Source organism: Heterocephalus glaber, unplaced genomic scaffold (genome assembly GCF_053883595.1).
Source record: "Heterocephalus glaber isolate CG9 unplaced genomic scaffold, H.glaber_assembly_v1.0 deba00000546, whole genome shotgun sequence".
In the NCBI taxonomy this organism is placed as follows: Eukaryota; Metazoa; Chordata; class Mammalia; order Rodentia; family Bathyergidae; genus Heterocephalus; species Heterocephalus glaber.
Genome location: NW_028258147.1, coordinates 27,632,970 through 27,646,670, shown reverse-complemented (window position 1 = coordinate 27,646,670; position 13,701 = coordinate 27,632,970). Strand labels below are relative to the sequence as shown.

At 42.1% G+C, this 13,701-nt stretch overlaps 1 protein-coding gene and 2 pseudogenes across 3 annotated transcripts in view; 2 read left to right on the top strand and 1 right to left on the bottom strand.

Annotated features, from left to right (window-relative positions):
- The window catches only part of LOC147829657 (RNA demethylase ALKBH5 pseudogene), a 90,221-nt pseudogene extending 77,110 nt beyond the window's left edge, over positions 1-13,111 (top strand). The window contains exon 2 of the transcript XR_015448639.1: positions 1-13,111. This exon is cut by the window's left edge and continues 21,975 nt beyond it. The product of XR_015448639.1 is annotated as an RNA demethylase ALKBH5 pseudogene (transcript).
- Positions 1-13,701, top strand: part of Umad1 (UBAP1-MVB12-associated (UMA) domain containing 1) — a 237,611-nt gene that overhangs the window by 94,597 nt on the left and 129,313 nt on the right. The gene's annotated exons all lie outside the window — the stretch shown is intronic.
- Positions 12,320-13,701, bottom strand: LOC101707072 (heterogeneous nuclear ribonucleoprotein C pseudogene; annotated as a pseudogene).

The following is a 13,701-nucleotide window of genomic DNA, read 5'->3' as shown; positions in this document are numbered from 1 at the left end:
TCCATGTTTTCCTCGAGTCCAGCATCTCCTGTTCATTTCTGCTACTTCTTTATCTGTGTATTCAGGTTTTTCCGGGAGTACCGGCGTGGGAAGCAGAACCATTTTCTTCCCCACTGATTTTTGGGTGGCTTGTTTCGCTGCCTGGTCAGCAGCAGCATTACAAGTCATCTCGGGGCCAAGCCCCTTCTGGTGCCCGCGACAATGGATGATGGCGACCTCTCGAGGCAACCAGATTGCTTGTAGCACTGCCAATATCTCAGTCTTATTTTTAATTTCCTTTCCTTCGGAGGTCAACAGTCCTCTATTTTGATAAATCTCCCCGTGTACGTGGGCGGTGGCAAAAGCATAATGGCTCTCAGTGAATATATTTATCCTTTTTCCTTTTCCCAATTCCAGAGCCTTAGTTAAAGCAATCAGCTGAGCCCTCTGTGCTGATGTCCCTTGAGGTAGTCCCTGCTCCCATTCCACCTGTTGGTCCTGGTTGACCACCGCCACTCCAGCATACCGTACACCATCTTGAACAAAACTGCACCCATCAGTATAGAAAGTTATCTCTGCGCGGGGGAGGGCCTGGTCTGTCAAGTCCAGACATCCTCCCCTCAAGTTTTCAAGAGTCTCGAGGCAATCATGGATGGGCATTTGTTCATCAGATTCCGGGAGTAGAGTAGCCAGATTGAGGCTAGTGGTGGTGGCAACTTAATGCGTGGCTGTTCTAACAAGAGTCCTTGATATTGTAACAGCCTGGCATTAGATAGCCACTTGCTAGGTGAGCTATTCAACAAGGGCTCAATGGCATAGGAAGTGATCAAAGTCAAATCCTGTCCAAAGGTCAATTTGTCAGCCTCTCGGGTTAAAGCAGCTGCTGCTGCTGCTGCTCTCAGACAAGTAGGCCACCCTTGGGCCACTGGGTCAAGCTTCTTTGAGAGGTATGCCACAGGCCACTTCCATGGCCCCAAAAGCTGAGTAATCACTCCCGTGGCTACCCCATTTTTCTCTGCTACATACAGGGTGAAGGACTTGTTTAAGTCTGGCAATGCCAGAGCTGGTGCCGATGTAAGTGCAGTCTTAAGCAATTGAAATGCCTGCTGGCAAGCCTTGGTCCATTTAAGGGGTGTATTTCCCCCCACAGTGGCTTCATGCAGGGGTTTGGCAATCTCAACAAAGCCGGGAATCCAAATTCTGTAATAGCCAACTGCCCCTAGGAATTCTTGCACCTGTTTCTTTGAGCTCGGCTCCGGAATCTGGAGAATTGTGGATACCCTCGATTCTGCCAGCCTCCTCTTTCCCTTTTCAAGAATATAGCCCAAGTAGGTTACCTTGGTCCGGCAGAGCTGAGCTTTCTTCCAAGACACCCGATATCCCAGTTCCTGGAGGGCTTTCATGAGGCCCTCGGTGGCTGCAATGCATTCTTTATCAGTTGAAGTTGCCACCAGGAGGTCATCGACATACTGAAGAATAGTCGCCTGGGGAAACACTTTTCTTACCTCATGTAAATCCTTGCTGAGAGCTTCCCTGAACAGAGTGGGGGAGTTTTGAATCCCTGTGGCAACTGGGTCCATGTCAGTTGTCCGGTAGTCCCGGTGTCTGGGTCAGTCCATTCGAAGGCAAGGAGGGGCTGGCTCACTGGTGCTAGAGGCAGGCTGAAAAATGCATCTTTGAGGCCTAATACCGAGTACCACACATGAGCAGGAGGGATGAGACTCAACAGAGTATAGGGGTTTGGTACCATTGGGTGGACCGTCTCCACCCAGCTGTTTACCTCCCGCAAATCCTGTACCAGTCTGAAGTCTGAGGTGCCAGGCTTTTTCACTGGAAGCAGGGGTGTATTCCAGGCTGACTGGCAAGGGATCAAGATGCTGGCTTCCTGGAGTTGGTGGATGTGTTTGGAGATCCCTACCTTGGCCTCATCAATCTTCTTTATCTACTAGATGAACCCCGTCTCTTTCTTTCTTAGTTCCTTTCTCTCTCTTTCTTTTCAACTTCTCACAATCCCTTTTATAATGGCCCTTCTCTTTGCAATATGAGCATTGATCCTTCTCTAACAAGGGCTGTACCTTACTTTTATCCTCTTTTTTATTTTCTCTGTATTCCTTTCGGATAAAACCTCCATCTGCCAAGGCTGCAATGTTTACCTTTCCTATCTTTTTAGCCATTCTGTCATCAAAAGGATCCCTGTTATTAAACACCTTCATTGCCATGCTCATCAATTTTTCCCTATTTTCTCCCTCAAATCCCTCCATCTGCTGCAATTTCTTCCTAATAGCTGGGGCCGACTGAGTGACAAAAACCAAATTAATTGCCTGTCAGTTTGCAGGGGCATCTGGGTCAATTGGAGTATACATATGGTATGCTTCCAACAGATGCTCCAGAAAGGCAGAAGGGGACTCCTCAGGTCCTTGGAGGACCTCTCTTACCTTGCTCAAATTGGTAGGCTTTTGAGCGGCTCCCCTCAAGCCAGCTAGGAGATGCTGATGGTAGTTTTGGAGAGCTTCTCTCCTGCCCGAGGAATTAACTTGCCATGGGGGACGGATGGACAGAAGTTGCACCTCAATACTGGCCCATTGTTATTCATCGAGGGGGCCCTCTGTTCCTCCTAACACTGACTTTTTATGGCTTGCCCTCGGATCCTTTCTCTTTCCTCGGAGGTAAAAAGGGCTTGGAGAAGTTGTTGACAGTCATCCCAGGTTGGGTCATGGGTATGAAAAACAGATTCTAGGAGGGAGATCAAAGCCTGGGGTTTTTCTGAAAAAGGGAGATTTTGATGTTTCCAATTATACAAATCACTGGTAGAGAAAGGGATATAGACGTAATGACCCTGTTCTATTTCCCTAAGAGGCAGAAGAGAAACTGAACTAGTCCCTTCAATGGGAGCCCCGCTGGGACCATAAGGGGCCCCTGTTCGCATGTGGGAAGGGGAGGTTATAGAATCTGGAGATTTTTCTTCTTCGGGAAGAGGAGGGTAGAAAGGGTTTCGAGATCTGGGGCCGGTTTTATCAGAGGAAGAAGATGGCTCCACATAGGGAGGAGGTCTTATAAAGGGATCTAAGGGATCAGGATCTTGTGAGAGCACCGGCTTGGGAGCCTGGGCTTTGACCTCTAGGGGTTCCCTTGGGGCCATAACCAAAATGCAAGAGTTTGTTTGCAAGGAACAATGCTGCAACCCAGCCAGAGGCTCTTGACAAGCCTGAACCCAGTTATTTATATATGGAAACTGATCAGGATGGCTAGGGAGCCCGGTAACCCTTTTCCATACCGCCTGGTAGAGGCTTGGGTCAAAAGAGCCCTCAGCTGGCCATCCAACTCCAAAGGCTGGCCATTCCAATTGACACAGGGAGCAAAGTTTTCCGTGAGAAAATTTAACCCCATATTCGTCCTCCTGCTTGGGGGAAAAAGCCAATTTAAAATTAGTGAGGAAACAGTCCAGTGGGGTAGTCTTGGAGCAGGATCCTCCCATCTCTGTCCTTGATGGTTTGGAAAGAAATTCAAAATTAAACACACAATGGATAGGACACTAACGTATGAACAACAAGACAAACAGGTGGCACAACAAAAGTGAAACTAAATCTTCCCTTGTTCCTCATCAGGAACCTTGGGGTCGCCAGGCTTACCGGCCCGTCAACCACCTCACTCCTGACTTAACAAATGGTTGGAACCGGCCAAAAACTTACCTCCGGAGGTTTTCTGAGGTCTGTGCCTGAGAGTCTCCTGCTGGGTCCCACCACAGAGTCTTGGATGAACTGGGGTTCCTGCCTGGGGATCTTGCTGGGGCCTCCAAAATGTAAGACCGAGGGCTTTACCAAACCCTCTGAGGAGCTGACTGCAGTGAAGAACACCTGGGGATCCCAGCGGTGCCTCCAAAATGTAAGACCGAGGGCCTTACCAAATGCTCCAAGGAGCTGACTGCAGTGAAGAACTCCCGGGAAGGAACACACTGGACAAGTTGGAAAGTAAAACAGACCTTAGTGTGGCCAGATGGCACTCCCAAAGCAAAGTAGCTTAGAGAGGCCTGTGGTATGACTCTTAATTCTTTAGGGAAGATCCCCAGCAGTGGAATAGCGGGGTCAAATGGGACTTACACTCCTAGTTCTTTGAGGTATCTCCATACTGATTTCCACAGTGGTTGCACCAGTCTACACTCCCACCAGCAGTGGAGCAGGGTTCCTCTTTCCCCACAGCCCCACCAGCATATGTTATTGGTTGATTTCATGATAGCAGCCATTCTTTCTGGAGTTAGGTGGAATCTCAGCATTGTTTTCATTTGCATCTCTCGAATGACCAGTGAGGTTGAACATTATTTCATATATTTATTTGCTATTTCTACTTCTTTGTCTGAGAAATGTCTGTACAATTCAGATGCCCATTTTTGGATTGGGTCTTTAAATTTAGGAGGTCTGATCTTATTCAGTTCATTATAGATTCGAGATAGTAGACCTTTGTCTGAGGAAGAGCAGGTGAAGATTTTTTCCCACATTGTGGATTGTCTCTTCACACTGCTGGTGGTTTCTCTTGCTGTGCAGAAGCCTTTTAATAAGAAGAGATCCCACTTGTTGATTGTTTGTGCTAGTTCACAGGCAACTGAGGTTTTGTTCATAAAATCTTTTCCTACACCAATGTCTTCAAGAGTTCTGCCTAACCTCTGTTCCAACTAGTTCAGCGTTTCTATTTTAATATTTAGATCTTTAATCCATTTTGATTTTAGTTTAGTGCATGGCAAGAGATATAGGTCTAGTTTTAATCTTTGGCAAGCTGAAGCCCAGTTTTTCAAGCACCATTTATGAAAGAGGCTATCTTTCCTCCAGTGAGGGTGTTTGGCTCCTTTATCGAAGATGAGATGGCTGAATGTGTCTGGTGTTGTTTCTCCATCTTCTAATCTGTTCCACTGGTCCTCAGGTCTGTTATTTGCCAGTACCATGCTGTTTTTATCACAGTAGCTTTGTAGTATAGTTGCAAGTTGGGGATTGTGATACGCCCTGCCATGTCTCTGTTACCTAGAATTGCTTTTGCTATTCAGGGTCTCTCCTTGTTCAAATGAATTTTTGGATTGTTTTCTCAAGGTCCACGAAGTGTGCTGGTGGGATCTCAATTGGAATTGCATTAAATCTATATAGCAGTTTTGGAAGTATGGCCATTTTCATTATATTAATCCTTCCTACCCAGGAGCAGGGGATGTCTGTCCATTTTCTGATATCATCTTCAATCTTTTCAGAGTGTCATAGTTTTCAGAGAAGAGGTCTTGGATTTCTTTTGTTAGGTAGATTCCTAGGTATTTCAGTTTTTTGGATGCTATTGTGAAAGGAATTGTTTGCCCTATTTCTCTCTCAGTGAGTGTGTCATTTGTGTAGAGGAAAGCTCTTGGTTTTTGTATGTTGACCTTGTAACCAGCTACTTGACTGAATTTGGTTATTAAGTCTAGAAGACTTTTGGTGGAGTTCTTGGGGTCTTCTATATAGAGTATCATGTCATCTGCAAATAATGACAACTTGACTTCTTCATTTCCTATCTTTATTCCTTTTATTTCTTTCTCTTGTGTAATTGCCGTGGCTGGTGTTTTCAGAACTATATTGAACAGGAGTGGTGATAGTGGACATCCTTGTCTTGTTCCTGATTTTAGTGTGAAGGATTTCAGGTTTTGACCATTTAGTATGATATTGGCTGTTGGTTTTTCATAGATGGCTTCTATCAGTTTGAGGTAGAGACCATCTATTCCAATTTTTTGTAGGGTTTTTATCATAAATGCATGTTGGATTTTGTCAAATGGTTTTTCTGCATCTATGGAGATAATCATATGGTTTTTGTCCTTGGCTCTATTGATATAGTGTATTACATTGATTGATTTTCATATATTGAACCATCCTTGCATCCCTGGGATGCATCCCACTTGATCAGCATGTATGATCTTCTTGATGATCTTCTGCATTCTGTTTGCGAGTATCTTATTAAGGATTTTTGCATCTGTGTTCATTAGTGAGATTGGCCTGTAGTTCTCCTTTTCGGTTGGGTCTTTCTCTGTTTGGGGATCAAAGTGATGCTTGCTTCCAGGAATGAATTTGGGAGTATTGCTTCTCTTTCAATTTCATTGAAGAGTTTCAAGAGTAGTGGCAGTAGTTCCTCTCTAAATGTCTTGTAGAATTCAGCAGTGAAGCCATCAGGGCCCAGATTTTTCTTAGTTGATAAGTTTTTAATTACGTTTTCAACTTCATTGGTTTATATTGGGTTGTTTAGAATTTTTAGGTCTTCTTCGTTCAAATTTGGTAATTCATATGTATCTAGGAATCTGTCGATTTCTTTGTTTTGTCCATCTTATTTGCATATAGGATCTGGAAGTAGGTATTGATGATCCTCTGGATTTCTGCTGAGTCTGTTGTAATTTCACCCTTTTCATTCCTAATTGCATGAATTTGGGCCTTTTCTTTCCTTTTTCTGATAAGGTTGGCCAAGGGTTTGTCAATTTTGTTGATTCTTTCAAAGAACCAACTCTTGGCTTCATTGATTTTTTGTATCGTTCTCTTAGTCTCCATTGCATTGATTTCTCCTCTGATCTTTATAATTTCCTCCCTTGTATGAGCTCTAGGGTTGTCCTGCTCTTCTTTTTCTAGAACCTTGAAGTTCAGCATCAGGTTGTTTAATTGGGCTTGTTCTGTTTTCCTAATATGCATATTCACTGCTGTGAATTTCCCTCATAAGACTGCTTTCATTGTGTCCCATAGATTCCAACATGTTGTATTGTCATTGTCATTTAATTGCAGGAACTGTCTGATTTTTTCTTTAATTTCCTCTGTGACCCACTGGTTATTCAGTAGTGTGTTGTTCAATTTCCACATGTTTATGCAATTTTTTGAATTTCTTTTGCTATGGATCTCCAATTTCATTGCACTATGGTCTGATAAAATACAGGGGTTAACTTCAATTCCTTTGCACTTAAACCTGTTCTATGTTTGAGTATGTGGTCTATTTTGGAGAATGACCCATGTGCAGCAGAGAAGAATGTGTATTCTGATTTTGTGGGGTGGAAGACTCTGTAAACATCTGTTAAGTTCATTTGTTCAAGAGTTTGATTGAGTTCTAATATTTCATTACTTATTTTTTGTCTAGTTGATCTATCTATTTGTGACAGTGGGGTGTTGAGGTCCCCCGCTACAATTGTCTTAGTGCATGTATGACTTTTCATGTCCATTAGTATTTGTTTTATATAGTTGGGTGCACTAGTGTTTGGTGCATAGATATTTATGATTATCATCTCTTTCTCTTGGATTCTTCCCTTTACAAGGATGTAGTGTCCTTCTTTGTCTCTCTTAATCAGTGTTGGTTTGAAATCTACTTGATCTGCCAAGAGGATAGCTACTCCTGCTTTTTTTCGGTTTCCCGTCGCATGGAGTATTGTTTTCCACCCTTTAACTTTCAGTCTATGAGTTTCCTTTTGAATTAAGTGTGTTTCTTGTATGTATCATATTGTTGGATTTTGCTTCTTGACCCATTCTGCCAGTCTATTTCTTTTGATTGGTGAATTGAGACCATTAACGTTGATGTTTATAACTGAAATGTATTGACTTGTCATAGCCATGACTTTTTCTTTTTGTTGGGTTCTCCCCCTTTCCATTTAATTTCTTGTCATGCCAGATGGGTTCATTCTGCTTTCCTTCCTGGGATGTAATCCTCAATGTCTGTTCCTAGGATATTGTGTAAAATTCTTTGGAGTGCTGCTTTGGTATTCACAAAGTTTCTAAGGTGCTCTTTGCCATGAAAGTATCTTATTTCTCCATCACTTTTGAAAGATAGTTTTGCAGGGTACATCAATCTGAGTTGGAAGCTTTTTTCTTTTAGGGCTTGGAATGTGTCACTCCAAGCTCTTCTTGCCTTGATGGTTTGTGTTGAGAAGTCTGCTGTTATTCTGATGGGCTTTCCTTTGTATGTGATTTGTTTCTTTTCTCTAACTGCTTGTAGAACTTTGTTCTTCTGTTGAGTTTCTGGAATCTTAACAATTATATGCCTGTGTGTAGATTTTGTTTTTATCATGGCTATTTGGAGTCCTATATGCCTCACTTATCTGTATGTCAAGCTCTTTTCCCCTGCTTGGGAAGTTTTCTGCCATTATTTCTGTGAAGAGGTTTTTTTATGTCATCTGCACTCTCTCCTGTTTCTTCACTGACTCCAATGAGTCTTATGTTATTCTTCTTTGCATCATCTAGCAGCTGTTGGATTGATTTCTCATGTTCCCTTATAATTTTGAAGCAATTTTTCTTTTCCTGATCATTAATTGCAATCTTATCTTCTATATGTGAAATTCTGTCCTCACATTGGCTCATTCTGCTGTGTAGACTTTCAGTAGAGTTTTTCATGTCCTGGAAATGTATTTGCATCTGTTTTATGGATTCCATTTGTTTCCTATGTTGGGATTCCATCATATTCCTCAGCTCCTCTCTAGATTTATTAATTACATCTTGCACTAGGAGCACAGTTTCTCCTGTTATCTGAGAAATTATTTCTGATTTCATTTTTTCATGATCCCCTTTTATTGCCAGTTCAGTGGGTCCAGGTGGTTGAGTATCAGAGTGTTCCATCTCATTTCCCTTTAGGGTTGCTGGAGGTGATCTCGAAGTCTGGTTTTGAGTCTTATTTATGTGTCTTCTCATTTCGAATGGTGGTGTGGGGGGATGCTGTTGCTGCCTGCACAGATTACCTCCTCTGAGCTGGGAGCGGTGGGACAGGGCCCGGGAGCAGAGGTAGGGATGGTGCCCCAAAAGCCCTTTCCTGTGGTCTGGGAGCAGCGGGAGGGATGGTGGCTGGGATGGCCCTTCCTCTGGACCAGGATCAGTGGGATGGTGGCTCAGAAGCCCCTACCTCTGGACCGGGAGTGGCAGGACTCAGTACCGTGGTCTCGTGGTCCGGTGTCCTCTGCCTCTGCTTCTTTTATTTAATTGGCTTCTTAAACTATTTTGTACCTCCCAGCACTCTGGGAGGATGAGGCAGGAGGATCACAAGTTTGATACCAGCCTGGGAAATTTAGTGACTTAGGAAGACCCTTTCTCAAAATAAAAATTTTAAAAGGACTGGAGATGTAGCTCAGTGCAAAGGCCTTTGTTTGATCTCTGGTACTGAAAATAAAAACAGACCCACAAACAAAACTTATGTTTTATTAGATTTAATTGAAATATAAAAATCTATTGTAGGAAAACATACCAAAGTATGTTCATGTTACCACCTAGAGTTATGATTTCTGGAATATGAGAATAGGATATTAGCAATGAAGGGTACTTTAATTAATTTATAAAATACTTTTTCATGCCCATTATGTCCCACATACTGTGCAAAGTGTTGTCTGTGTAGTGGTGACCAAAGCAGCTGTGATCTGTGTCTTCGTTCATCCTACAGCCTAGTGGAGGGGCCAGGTATTTAATACATAGATACATATGTGCACACACATTGCATATGTACTTACTGTGTATGTACTTACATATAGTAACAAGTGAGATGATGGGAAGAAAGAGTTGCCATGTTTGAGAATAACAAAAACTAATTCAATATGGGGAGTTAGGGAGGGCTCTCCAAGGAAGTGATATTTGAATGGAAACTTGAAAGATGAGTCACAGTTACTTAAACAAGAAGTGGAGAAAAGTGTTTGAGGTTGCAGAACCAGCATTGCAAAAGCCCTCAGGCAGAAAAGCTTCTGGCTTACTAGAGGATTCCTCTCTAATAGTGATGGGATCAAAGAACATGGATTCAGATGGAGAGCAGGTCAGAACATACAGGCTTGGTAATATTTGTGTTCTAAAGTGCAATGGAAAATTATTGAAGGATTTTAAAGCACAGGATGTGTTTGTTTCCCTTTAAATACTTTACTGGTAGTTGGAAAGGAGGATGGGTAGGAAGTGGCTTAAAGTACTAATGAGTAATCCAGGTGAGAGCTGATGGTGATTTACAGTAGGAACATCTTAGAGGGATTAGTTCTGTTTATTAATGAGCACAATACTTAGAACCAAAATTTTTAGGAAAGTGAGTTTTCATGATTGCCAATTGAAAAGACTTGCAATTCTGTATTCAGTACTCTACAATAAGGTTGATTCATGAGAAAGGTACTATTGTTTGACATTTAAAATTTTCCAGCTTTTGATGATGCTTTATTTTGTATAAAATTTGTCTGCCATGGAATATTTACTATTGTTCCTGTCATAACAAACTTGCTTTAAACTAAACTCATAAAAGGGCTATCTGATCACAGTAGTCATGTTTAGTTAATAATTTTCAATATATTAGAAAAATGTGTAGACAAATAACAGATTCACTGAAAGAGAAATTAGGGAAACAATCCCTGTCATAGTAGCATCCAAAAAAATGAAATATCTAGGAATCAATCTAATGAAGGAAGAAAAAGACCTCTACATTGAGACTACAGCACTCTGAAAAAAAGAGATTGAAGAGGATATAAGAAAATGGAAAGACATCCCCTGTTCCTGGATGAGAAGAACCAATATAGTGAAAATGACCATACTACCAAAACTGCTACACAGATTCAGTGCAATCCAGATTGAAATCCCAACAGTGTATTTCACAGAACTAGAGAAAATAATCCAAAAATTCATTTGGAACCAGCAGAGACCTAGAATAGCCAAAGCAATTCTAGGGAACAGAGACATCCCCAACTTGAAACTATACCTGAAAGACACAGTGATAAAAACAGCATGGTACTGGCAAAGAAACAGACCAGAGGATCAGTGGAATAGACTAGAAGATACAGAAACAACTCCAGACATACTCAGCCAACTCATCTTTGACAAAGGAGCCAACCATCCTCACTGGAGGAAAGATAGCCTATTTAATAAATGGTATTGGAGAAACTAGATTTCATCTTGCCAGAGATTAAAACTAGACCCCTATCTTTCACCATGCACTAAAGTAAAATTGAAGTGGATTAAAGATCTAAATATTAAGACAGAAACACCAAACTTGCTGGAAGATAAGTTAGGTAGAGCTCTCAAAGACATTGGCATAGGAAAAGACTTTATGAACAAACCCTCAGTAGCACGGCAACTAGCACAAAGAATCAACAACTGGGATCTCATCTCATTAAAAAGCTTCTGCACTGTGAGAGAAACCACCAACAGAGCTAAGAGACAACCTACAATGTGGGAAAAAATTTTTAGCAGCTGTACCTCAGACAAAGGACTACTATCTAGAATATATAAAGAACTGAAAAAAAATCAGACCCCCCCAAATTTAAAGACCCAATTCAAAAATGGGCATCTGAAATGAACAGACATTTCCCAGACAAAGAAGTAAAAGCAGCAAATAAACATATGAAAAATGTTCAACATCACTGGTCATTTGAGAGATGCACATGAAAACAACACTGAGATTCCACCTCACCCCAGAAAGAATGGCTGCTGTCAGGAAATCAACCAGTAACAAATGCTAGTGGGGTTGTGGGGAGAAAGGAACCCTTCTTCATTGTTGGTGGGAGTGCAGACTGGTGCAACCACTGTGGAAATCAATATGGAGATACCTCAGACAACTAGGATTAGAGGTCCCATTTGACCCAGCTATTCCTCTGCTGGGTATCTTCCCAAAAGTGCTAAAAGAATCATAACGCAGTGATATATGCACACCCATGTTTATAGTGGCACAATTTGTAATAGCTAAAACTTGGAAACAGCCCAATTGCCCATCAATTGCCCATCAACTGGAGACTGGGTAAAGAAGTTTTTTTTTTTGGAATACTACTGGAATACTACTCAGCCATAAAGAATGAGAAACTAGAGACATTTATAGCCAAGTGTATGCACATTGAGGCTATACTCTTTTTTTTTTTTCTTCTCCAAATTCCTGGTTTAATAAGGACTTATTTTGAGAAAGAAGATCCCAAACAGGCTGTTCACAAAAATAACTCACAGTATCAACTTTAGAAAACAAAGACTATTACACTAATTTTTCTAGAGGATGCATTTGACATGCCAACTCTCATTCACAAAAATACATTGTTACATTTGTGTTCAACAGTCCCACAAAGTATTTCATGTGGGGTAACACACACACTTCTAACTCAAAGCTGCTCTCAGATACTACAACTAAATGAGATTGCCTTTGCAGTTAGGGAAGCAACTACTGAAATCATGTATGAATGGAAATAACTGTACTCCCTGCATAACGAGAGATTATTGTGGAGACAGCTGATAAAAACCATACAACCTTTTTATTGTTAAGTCATAAAGAGGTATCAAAATTAAAAAGCAAAATTACAGGGTAAGACTTAACAAAACTACTAGGAGTGTCAGAAGAAGTGAAAATGGCACTAGGCGCAGGGCAATTACGAACATGGGAAGGACAAAGAACAGTGAGCATGTGCTGAAGATACTAGGGGAGAGGCTCTGGTGAAATTTTGATCTTAGACGAGCGCCTAGGTATAGAAATAATGGGATAAGACTTCTAAACCTCACTATGTGCTTAAGAGTCATCCTCGCCGTTGATGCTGTCTCTGTCATCCTCTCCTTCCTCAGCCTCTTTTTCATCATCCTTGATCAAGTCCAGCTGGTCATCCCCCCATCTTCATTGTCGTCATCATCCAGTAGGTCCCCCTCCTCAGCAGAGTCATCTGCAGCACCCTCAGACTCCATCTTCACGTTAGTCTCATCTTTCTTCAGGGAGGTGCTGGTTTGCTCCTCTTCTGACTTATTCTTCATCTCTACTGCTTGTTTGCTCTGTTCCTTTTCAATCTTCTCCAGGCTTTTCAGTAAAGAATCCACTTTTTGTTTTATCTGGGTCAGCTCCTTCTTAATGGCCTGAAGATCATCACCTTTCAACTTTCCAGACTTGGAAGAAGATCCCCGCTGTCCACTCTTAGAATTGAAGCCACTTTTGCCCCTCCGTGAGGTGTTTCCTGATACACGCTGCCATTTTGAGGGCAGTACGGCCCGAGCAATAGGAGGAGGAGGAGGAACACGTGCTGGGTAACTGTACATCCTGTCATAATAATCATGTTGAAAGTCATGGTCCAAGTCAAAAGAGGTCCTGAGTAGAGGGGACGGAGAAGGGTGTTCTGGTACTGACCCATACATCTCCGCTGCAGATCGTTTCACACCTGCTTTTCCTCTGTTCACTTTTGGCTCTGCAGCCAGATTAATATCTAAAACCTGGCCAGCAATCATTCTGCCAGCCTGTCCTGCTACAGCAGCCTGGGCGTTTCTCTCGTTAACGTACCCACAATTTTGCCATACTTCGAGAAGATCGCCTCCACATCGGATTTCTTTACCACAAGAGTGTGAGATTTCCAATGAACACACGGGAGTTCATGGAGTGAGGATCTGTCTTGTTGGTAACATTGCTAGCCATCGTGTTCGATGATAAGGTTGCTGACAAAGACAAAAACTGTAGCTGAAGATCAAAAAAATCTCACAGGAGAGGGATGAGAGAAGAGATTCGATTCCGAGTCTCCTGCTCCCAGGTTCCATGTGAAGTCGACTGCTGCTCGAGGTCAGCAACGCGGCTACGACCGGTCAGTCTTCATCTCTTAGCAAAATGGCCGAGGCCATCCTCTTGAGTGAAATAAGTAGGACACACGTGTAAATACCGAATAGCTTCTCTGGTGTGAGAAACTGAAAGTGTAAATGAGGATCAGAATGTATAATTGACATTGTGAAATAGAAAGAAAAGGGGCAAAGGGGAAGTGGGACAGGTAGGGGAAAGGAAAGAAGGGAAAAGAAAAAGTATGAG